Genomic DNA, 11154 nt, shown 5'->3' on the forward strand with positions numbered 1-11154 from the left:
GGCTCCCCCTAGGCACAAGACAGGCACTGGTGCTGGTCCAAAGAGCAAATCATATAATTTCATTTCATTTCCTTCTGTCTTCAGACACCATTCTGTGAGTGTTAAATGGTTCCTGGCATTGCAGGGTTTTTCTTTAGGATATCTGGCAAACTGAAGACAGTGAAGCAGATGCTGAGGGCTCAGAAGGTTTTTCCCTGACAGAGGTCCAACATCTGTGAAATCCAAGAAATGCTCCAAGCATATGCTATTCAATACACACAGGCTACCCATATATGATACTTTTAACACTGTATGCCTTGCAGCCTCCAAAAGGTGGCTTTTCAAAGTTAGCACTGGGATTGCTTGAAAGCAGTCAAGCAGCTACAGCTACCACGAGGGAAGCAAAAGCTCCCCACAAAAGATACATCTATGCAGCCAACACTTATGCTAAAGGAGGTAACCCCTGTTGTGCAGCTCTGCAGAAATGCTTCGAAACAGAAACAGGGCTCAGACAAATGCAAACTGCTAGCATGACAGACTGAGTCCAGTGGTCAATGAAAACCTCTCTGCTATAGTTTCAAGACAGACTTTGAAAATGAGACAAACAACTGACTCCTACCACGCAGCTTTTTGATACTGCAAATTCTTTCTCAATGGCCCCATGTACTAGACACAGATGCTCAGTTTGTTGGGATAAGCTTATCCAAATCTGTACAGGGCGCAGGCTTGGTGCTTGAGAGCACAGCCCCCATCTTGTCATGGTATTTGTTGTGCATAGCAGCTGCATCCTGGCCCCTGTCCTCCATAAAGACCCCCAGGACTGCCTGAACTTCCTCGTACATTATACGAGATACCTTTTATGCTGCCTCGGCAAGCCCTGCAGCAGGTGGCTGACTCACTTATCTTCCCATTGTCATTTTGCAGAATCTTTTGGTGGCACTTAGCACCCCCTGTCTGAGCCCACAGCCTCACTTTCTGTCACCAGGCCAGCATTGAGGCTACCCCGCAGCAAGGAGCTAACAAGAGAGCTGGCAACACACTACTGCAGCAGGACCATGGTTACTTAGCTCAGCTCCACACTCACAACCAAGAGAGATGTTCCCTTCCTGCTCCATGGCACCACAGCTATTAGAGCCTGTCTTTCAGGCTGGAGATGGTGCTCACTGCCACCAGTTAGTTACTTGGCAGGCTGTCGACGCTGTGGGGGGTAGGAGCTTGCAAGGATATGGTGGAAGGAGAAAGGCAAAACTACACCAGCACACCTTTTGTCCCAGCACAGCGCTGCTCTCAGCTCCTTTTCAGCACGCTGCAGGACAGAGAAGTAGCAGCAGCACCCTCAGCTGGTCCCTGCCATAAAGGCACCTGCAGTAAACAGGATGCTGGGAGCTGCTGCTAGACCTCTTATGTTAAATCTAGAGATGTTAAATCTAGATGTGCTTTTGTTAAATCTAGATGTGCTTTTTACTAAACACAGCAATCACTCATTTCCTTTGTAAGCGGCTGCAGCTGCCTCCAGTCACTATATGCATACATCATTTAAAGGCAGGAGCAGCGATGTGAAAGCTCAAGCACAGAATGAGCACGTAATTACAGTACAGATTCTGCTTCCATATATGAAAAGGTAAATTGCCCAAACAGGTGAATGTTAACTAGAGCTTTAATTACAGTATCAACTTTATTTGGGAGATTGTAATGAAAAGTTAAATTACAGGTATTATCATCATGGTTTTTTTTCCTTTTTCCAAGTTTTTTGACCAATAGATATGTGTAAAATTCAAACAATACCAGAACAATCTAAGCAACTTCTCTCCTCACTGCACACAAAGAAGACAGGGTGTACGACAGTTTGCATAATTTTCCTTTAATTTTATCCAGAAGTAATTAGTGACTCTCGATGATTAAGCACATTATAATTTGTTTCTTCTGTGCTGATCTCACTGAATTACTGATCTAAAAACTTGCTTTTGTGTAGCAATATATGGTGGTACACTATAATAAAGACACATGCAGATATGGAAAAAAAAAAAACAAGTCAGGAAACCTTTGTGCTTTGTGTATCAGGAGAGCTATGTAATAGTAAATGCCTACCCAAGCCTATATATACTGCCAAGTTTGGAAAAAATGTAGTAGCAAGGATGTGAAAAGATGTCGCTAGGTTCTTCTTTGATACATATCATTCCATGCTCTGAGCATCTTTTAGGTGTAAAGGTGTTTGTCTTCCAAAGAGGATACTAGTCAGAAGATAAACAAAAGGTCCATTTCAAAAATAATCATCTACCTAAACTAGTTCCTGATCTGACTACGTATTTAATATGTATTTTCTTCTCAAAAAATCAATACTTAGCATGACATATGTAATGCACACCTGATGTCAGCAACCTGTGGAACAACTGCAGACAAGCAGTCCAATATGACTATCCCAGCAAGCTGTATCAGTTAGCTAAAGTCACTTTTGATTCTAGCTTTGTCAACTATCCCACTGATAAAGGACTCTTTAATGCATTTCTCTCATTTAAATTAGTGAACAAGGGGATGCATATCTCAAAATGTTTCATACAGATTCATCAGAATTAAATTTGGCTGCTCAGTTTCTTTCATTAAGGTATTTATATATATATATTTTTTTTAAAATATATTTTTCTATTTATCATATGGCCGTACTACATTTGCCTGAGATTTAGTCCTTTTCTTTTTTTAATCTGAGCCATCAAAACATGAAAAATAAAACAAAAAATAGAAGTTGTGATGAAACATCCTCTGCATGGCATAGTTAAGAGGAAACACAGCTGCATACAGGAACACATCTCTTAAAATGTTTTAACAGCAAAAATGATTGATGCCTTCTTACTGCATGCTGTCCATTCTATAAGAGGATTGGAAATCTGCCCTTGTATTATACTGGATTTTGCTCCAAAATAAACTACAACCGGCACAGCTGGAGGTGACAGAAGTACGTCCAGGGTAAATACCTACTCCCTGCCCTCCATCCCAGCTGTTCAATCATTCTGTCCTTTCTCCTTTCACAGCATGTATGTAGCACTGGACAGCTTCTACCCTCTCTCTGCAAAGCTCACCAGCTCTCTTCATCCTGTGCTTACTAAAATCCTCTTGATGATGCTCAGGCCAAAAATCCCAAACAGCCTGTAGTTACAAAGACCTGATGTGCCCTTATGCGAGCCCTTGTTTCACCAAACCCCAATTCTCATGTATCTTACACCCTACAAACAGCCACATCACTTTGAAACAACCCAGAACACTTATTGCACTCTCCACTCTGTCCTCTGAAGGAAGTGAGGAGCCTGGTGGAATGAGTTGCTAAAAAAAAAAAAAAAAAAAAAAAAAACCACTGAAAAAACACTTGCAAAGGGGCTCAAATTAAGTTTGCAGTGACACCTTAATTACAATCTTTCCTAAATTTTGAAGTTACCTTATTATTGTTCTGTAAAGATGCTTATTTAATATAATAAACTTATGCGGACACAGGCTTATTAAAAGAAGTGAAAAAGACAAAGTTGTTACTGTGTTGGTATCTTCAAGCAACTTGCTTATGAGAGTTTTTGGGGAAACTACAGAATCACAGAATTGAAGGGGTTGGAAGGGACCTCGAAAGATCATCGAGTCCAACCCCCTGCCAAAGCAGGTTCCTTAGAGCAGGCTGCCATGGTAGGCGTCCAGACAGGCCTTGAATATCTCCAGAGAAGGAGACTCCACAGCCTCCCTGGGCAGCTTGTCCCAGTGCTCTGTCACCCTCACCGTGAAAAAGTTCTTTCGCAAGTTGGTGCAGAACTTCCTGGGCTCTCTCTTGCGGCCATTACCCCTTGTCCTGTCCTCACAAACCACTGAAAAGAGGTTGGCTAAATCCCTCTGTCTCCCACAGCTTGGGTATTTATACACATTGATGAGATCCCCTCTTAGTCTTATTTTCTCCAGGCTGAACAGACCCAGGTCTCTCAGCCTTTCCTCATAAGGAAGATGCTCCAGGCCCCATATCATCTTTGGACTCTTTCCAGGAGATCCCTGTCTTTTTTGTACTGGGGAGCCCAGAACTGGACACAGTACTCCAGGTGAGGCCTGACCAGGGCAGAGTAGAGGGGGAGGATCACCTCCCTTGACCTGCTGACCACACTCCTTTTAATGCATGCCAGGATCCCATTGGCCCTCTTGGCCACGAGGGCACAGTGCTGGCTCATGGTCAAAAGCTCCCCAAAGTTAAGGGATCTGCATAGTACTTTCTTCAAGCAGAGTTTTTCTTTGATGTAGTTCCTGCAGTAACATCTGCAGCTCTATTTGTTCAGTCTCCTTTTATCTTTCTTTCACTATTCTCTCTTTCCACACTTCTACAGTCCTCTGCTCTGTTCCATCCACTAAGCCAAATTTTCCAGCTGGGGCATTTGAAGTTTAATGCATTCAAAGCTCTGTCGCAGTATAAACAAACATAAACAGTCTGCACAATCGTTAAACTCATGAAGTGATCCTCTTTTCTTTTTACTGTGTTAAAAGCAGAAGTAGTTCCATTTAGAAACATATGATATATTCTTGACCTTTTCCCCAAACAAAAGCAACATTTTGTTAAATAAGCTACTGGTGACTATTTTTCACATATTTTAATGATGTTAAAGAGGATGAGATACAGCTCAATTTCTGCCCCTGAGTCACGGTTTATGAACACATAAATTCCTTTAGAAGTAAAAAGAACAAAAAAGGGGGTTATTTTGATCACTGCTTTGCAACAAAAAGTAAATCTGGAAAAGCTGCTGGTCTAACAGGAAGCTGCCCGTCTGAACGCAGCGAGCTTAAGGACATGAAGCTGTGTAACGTCTTCTGTCTCCTCCAGGAGAATTTTATGCAGAAAACAGACATCTTCACAGGCAATACGAAATAATAATAAAAAGAACAGATGTTCTCGAGACACGCAAAGCCAGAGGAAAGAAGAGAACTGTGATGTCTTTCTGGTCAGCCCGGCTGCTGAGGGGGGTGAGGAGAGCCCACGGGGCTCGGGCTCTGCCGTCATTTTTCAGCCCGAGCTGTGACGCTTGCCACGCAGTGCCTGAGCACAGATAAAAAAAATAAAATAAGTAAGCACGAGAGGAATTTAAAGCCATCGATTCGCTGCTGCTGTTCCTCGTTTTCCTCTCACGGAGCGCCGCCCAGCCTCGAGCAGAGCCCGCAGCCCGGCCACGCCGCCCTGTCTCGCTGGGAGGCGCCATGGTGCCGCGGCAGGGGCCCGGGGGGCGCCGCCATTTTGGTGGCGGTAGCAAAGAGGAGTCTGCTTGCTGTGTGCTTACTGCTCCCCTTCAGCCCCTTCATGTCTCCAGCTTCCCACACACGGCCCTGCACCTGAGGCTTCTCCCTGAGCGGGTGGGCAGGGGGAGGCAGTGGCAAATGGAAGTTCAGCTGGTGGCCCAAGCTCCCTGCATTGTGGCAAATAGAAGCTCAGCTGGTGGCCCAAGCTGAGGGGTCCCAGGCTGCCTTCACCTCCCCGCTGATGGAGAGGGTGAGGGCACAGCTTGGCCGGGGGGCTGTAGGAGCCCTCCTCACATCACCCTAGCTCTCCTACATTCCTCTGCATTGAACCCCCTGAGGAGCAAATGGCCAGTGGCCTGGGCAAGCCAGCTTGTGGCAGGACGGCAATAGCACGAATGCCTACCTACAAACACGCAATACAGCACACAAAACATACATGCATATGGAGCAAGGAGGGGTGCTGTTGGCCAAGTCCTCTGTGTTAGATATTGAATGCGCATTTGTTGTGAAGGTCTGTTTAGTCTTTGGTCTTAGCTTTGAAGTTACATTGGTCTCTCAGGTTCTTGCAGATGTCTTAAGAACAGATTCACTGGTAATCACAGAAACCTCATCCTTCAGGAATCCATCCCTGAGTGGTAGGCTTGACCTGTAGTTCAGGAGTTTGCTACAGAGCTACATCACCTTGAAACCCCAGACACGATCCTTGCTTCCAGACAGACTGGTTGCCCCTTCCTGCCCTATACATGTATAAAAAAAAATACATTTTTATATCCCAGAAAGGCCAGACTGGAGTTCTGCAGGCCTCTCATCAACAGGAAAGTCTTCATCACTATTCCAAGGCCAGTGCTACAGCTGAACAGTTTCTCCTACACACATTCAGCAAGATTCAGTACCTTTTCTTCCACAGCTGGACTTAAGCTGTTTGAACTACAAGATAATCAGGGCTGAAGCAGGTGATCTCTAACATGTGGGTCTTTATTAGCTGTGAGACAGATGCTTCATATTGTCGGAGTATTAGAAGCCAAGGAAAGAAAATAAATTAATTTCCTTTACTGGTTGTGGCTAAAACCATCCCTGTTTAAATGGGCTTTCCTTCTCAAGGTTCCTATGAAGAGAAAAAACATTCCCTGCCAGGATGCGTGGTAGATGATACAAAATGGCAGACACTGGAGCAAGTGATCCTTAGCACTCAATCCACCTCCCTCTTTTTTCAGTGTACATACAGTCCCTTTTCCAGTCAGCTCATACCCAGCTGACTGAAATATCTAAGGGGATTCCCACCGAAGAGATACTCAGCTGCTTTAGTTCCTCTTGTAAGGGTTTTTTCCTGTGGGGGTGGGAAAGGGTGCACAGAATGGGATAAACCCTAAGGTAGAGGAAGCAGTGAAGGCCAGCAGAGAGGAGGGTATATACTACTTGAGCTAACGTTGATTTAAAGTATCTGTCTGAGTTATCGAGGCATCCAGGAAGCTGAAGACCATAAAGACCTATTTAAACAGTGAAAAGCAAGAAATTCTTTTCAGTGATATATAATCTCAGATCTGCAGATTGCTGAGTCTTCTTTTAAGCTCTGAGGAACGTGCAACATGGACAGAAATTTCAGGGTTTTCAAGACTTCTTTCAAGTCTGGAATGCAGACCACATCTTCAAGCTTGGATCTGCTCTTATTGCATATTGTGCAATGGGGAAGTCTGCAGAAGAGCCTGAAATCAGTTTATAACTATCTAATAGAGCCAAAACTTCAAAATGAAACAGACTCAGAAGCTCAGAAGTTCTCATATTTCTGGTTCACAGAATCTGTCTGCTTCCGTCTTCCACTGAGTAACATTTAATTCTAGAAAATTTTCTTCTGGTCAAGTATTGACTGAAGTTATCAAACCATTTTTTTCTTTTGAGCTACTTTTATTACTCTGTTTAGTGTGTGAGGCTGAAGTCCTACCTTTGGTAATGCATAGGCTTTACTTTATTTGAAGCCAGTGGAAGCTTTGGCTGCCTTAAGGATTATAGGTTAGGGCCCTACATTTGTACTGTTGTACGCCACTATATGACCTAAATGAGATTAGAATAATAAATCCTGATTTATTATGAGGGCTTTATTTAGCCATGTTTTGAATATGAGGTCTGTGTCAGGATTAATAACGATATCTAGCATGCCCCAGCATGGAGAAAGCTCAACAATGAAAGGACATTTTTTCCCTTGAGAGCACCGGTTCCCAGCCCTCTATTTGCTTTTTGTCAGAGTTGCTAAACGTTGAATGGCACAGAGATGCTGGATCCCAAAGGCGGTGACGTAGGCCATGACTTGGAGATAAGCCCACAATGAGCGAAGGACGGAAGTATCCCATCGGCAGCATTTTCCAAACCTAAGTAATCATGCTGTGCAATGCAGTAGCATTCAAAAAAGCTTCCAATGCCAGGTTTTTGGAATCCAGGGACAAATGATAAATTACATTTTCAGGATTTCCTGGTTAATTCATCCATTGTGTTGAGCAGGCTCCAGCTGAGGTACCTACCCTGGAGTTAAATCAGATTCCTGAACCTGTTACAAAGGAATGTTCATTCTTTTCAGCATCCTGGCCACCTTCTCTCATCAGGAAAGCTGGTGTCTTGTCATGCTGTGCACCAAATTGCAGTGACCTTAGTATTAGACACAGAAGGTGTGTGCTTACGCAAAATAGTTAAATTTGCCCAGCCTAATAGCCACACTACTAAAGGCTTCAGAGGAATTTGCCTTTCCAAGTAGTTATTTAGCCAGAACTAGGGAAAAAATGAAGTCGGTGAACTGCAAAGATGTGGGCTGGTATTCCTGTGGGACACAGAATAAGAGGACTTTTAAGTGTTGTGGCAAATTCAGGTGAATTAAATCAACATGAAATCCACAGGATCTTTACCTTTTCTCTAAGCCCTAATACTCCCACTGTTCATCAGCTGGTTGACTGATCTTGTTCGACAGCAGGTTTCTGTCCCACTTGTTCATGGAGTAGATTCTTTACTCAGTGCTCAAGATTCAAACCACAAGAACCAGCTATTGTAAGAAACAGAATCCAAGAAATCAGGAAACCCTGAAAGGATGAAAAGCCTCTCAGTATAACTGAGGACAAACTCTCTGAACTGGTATGCTAGAGAATCAAATATGAAAACAGTTCAGGATCTAACAAAATGTAAAATTACAATTTTTATTTTTTATTTTTTAATTTCCTAGAAGTGCTCCTTTCTAAAACACTTGTAAAAGTATACACTAGATAGTGAGAGTCTTTGGGTGCAGAGCAGCACACACTGATTCATTTACAGTCTTGCCAGCAAATTCTTTAAGTTCAAGTGACATGAAAGATGAAAACCCTAGACCTCTCTGTTCAGGAGCAGGGCAGCACTTCAGCTTGAGATACTTTACGTTATCTTCTTTTGATCATTTCAGGTCAAATGGCAGTGTGACAGCCTAGCTAAGCAACTTTTGGAGCCCTCAAGTTCCACGCAAGTTTATTCCCTTGGACACTGACCCTTCGAAAGAAAACAGTAACACAAACAAATCCTCTGGAGTTTCCCAACATCCCTAGACAGCAGGAGCATGATGAAGACCAAGCAGTAGCTGAGCCGGAGATCTGCGCGGGAAGTTTGGTCTGTTCAGTTTCTCATAACACTGCGATGCAGTTTCCCAGCCAACCTTTGTAGACTTACTGGCCAGGCCACAAATCTGTGATGCCGTCTGTGCAACCACTGTTCTTTGCAGTCCCTCTGAACACCCGACCAAAGGAGGAGCAGCTCTCTTTGCTTTCAGCATGCTGGCCATGAGTCGTGAGCTGGCAATCATACCCACAGGGGGACTAAAGGAAAACTTTGTTGGGTGGAAATGGACTTCTGCTTCTCTGCACATTTTATAGGATATTTTGGGCACGTGGCAATTAGCAAATCCTTGTGGTTTTGCTGATGTCACATCATGGAAGCCTTCACCCTCATTTAGCAGGTTAAAGTCTTATAGCACAAGCTTGAACTGTTGTTATAAGTCACTGATAAAAAGCTATAGCGGGCTCATGGCCGACACAGGTTAATGTTAGCCACAAGCATAATCAGAAAGTTTGTGCTGAGAGCAGAGAGGTGGTGTGTAACCCACTGCATTTATTATCACTGTACTCTGGCCTCTAGATAGTGTGTGTGCACTGGGGTTGTGGAGAGCAAGGAATGTATACGGCAGACCTATTAGTGGGACTGGGAAAGGCTTGGAAGAGGTTTTCCTTGTCCTCTAGAAGGAAGCATGTATCCATCTAGGGGAGACGTTTTCCTGGTCTGGGAGACAGAGCCTTCTGTAGTATGTATTGAAATAGTTTTTATTGTACTTATTCTGTTTGCTGTACCTATTGTCTAAACTCCTGTCCAGGCCATTTATCTTACCCATCTTTGCCTAATGAATGTGATAGACCGAGTACAGACAGCTTCGCTAACAAACTTCTTTCAGTAACTGCTCAATTTTCTGTGTTCTACCCTGCTATTGAGTCAGGTTTATTTTTCTGTTTTTCCTGGGAAATATGCAGGATCTAGGAACAGGTGCTAATTTAAAACAAAGTCTAAGTTATTTATGTTGAAGTCATAAAATTCTCCTTCCATGCAAGCTATAACATATCTCTGTATATGTGTATGATTCTTAGTGTTTTGACATTTCTTATCCTCACTCCTCTTTCCCATCCCTCACTGCGTGTCAGTGTGTTTCTGTATTTAGTTCATCCGACAGAGCCACCCGGGGCTGTGCACCACCCTGCTCCCGTGGGCTGCTCATCCAGCATTCCCAGAGCTGCCTGCTCCCGGTAAGCTTCTTAATGTCATGTCCGGGCACCTTAGGAGACGTGGCCTGAGTTACAGAAGCAGTGCGAACCCACAGATCTCCTCCCAGTCAATGGGAGCTGAGTTTGCTTGGCACCTTTAAAATCAAACCACTTATACATGTATTTCAGTACCCAAGCATGGATTTTGGGGCATAGTTTTAAGTGGCTGGTATGGGTATTTTTAGGGCAGGATGGGCTTCACTTAAAAAAGGCATTATCCAAATTTATATACACTGTATTTATATTAATAAGCACAATTATAATAATTGGCTTTTTCAACAAAATACTAGTTTTCAATCCCTGTTATGGCGAGGCATGAATAATTTAAATAATTGCCTTAGTTAGTACTCTGTGCCAGTATCAGCGTCGCCCTACCCTGCCCCGAACATGGTGTTAGCTTTTTCTGCGTGGACTCTTTCACTGAAGAAATCTTTTTTTAACCGGGGTTCTCCATGGGGATTGTTCCAGGTAACAAAGCAGTTCTTGCAGTCAACTTACTATAATGCTAGCACAGGACAGATCATGGCAGTGCTCCTGCTGCCGTGTGGTTATCTCTCATGAAAACTTGTTATTCACTTGTCTATGACGCTATACATGACCTAGAGATACGTTAAGCATTTCCACCGTGCTGCAAAGATCTAAACCACTAAGTTTCAGTTCTCGCTTCTCACCCCATGAGTCAAACCCAGCAGGCTGCAATAGCACCTATTAATTTATAGACTTAATCCCAAGGGCACATCTGCATGCTTGGGAGAAGGCGTGTCTGGTCAGCTGTTGCCACAGCGATGGCACAAATAGGCAACAACCAAGAAGAAAAGAACCTGTAGCTGCATGTATGCTTTGGTGAATTTGGGTATTTAGGGGGTTTTATTTGTTCCCATACACAGCATATTTGGAAGCCTTACGTGCTTTTTTTCCCCGTTCTAATTAAAAGTCTTTTGTTAGAAGAAAAATAAGATATTAGATGTGTTAGATAAGCCGTGCAAATTTTGCATTTTGCTATAAACACCAAGGTTTCTGCAATGCAGAGCTGAACTGTTAGAGGTTATTACAGTAGTTTGAATCTCATGAGGAGGTTAAGGTGCTTAAAATTATTCCTAATAAAATGCAGCTAAAT

Source organism: Aythya ferina (genome assembly GCF_964211825.1).
Source record: "Aythya ferina genome assembly, chromosome: 3".
Taxonomy (NCBI): domain Eukaryota; kingdom Metazoa; phylum Chordata; class Aves; order Anseriformes; family Anatidae; genus Aythya; species Aythya ferina.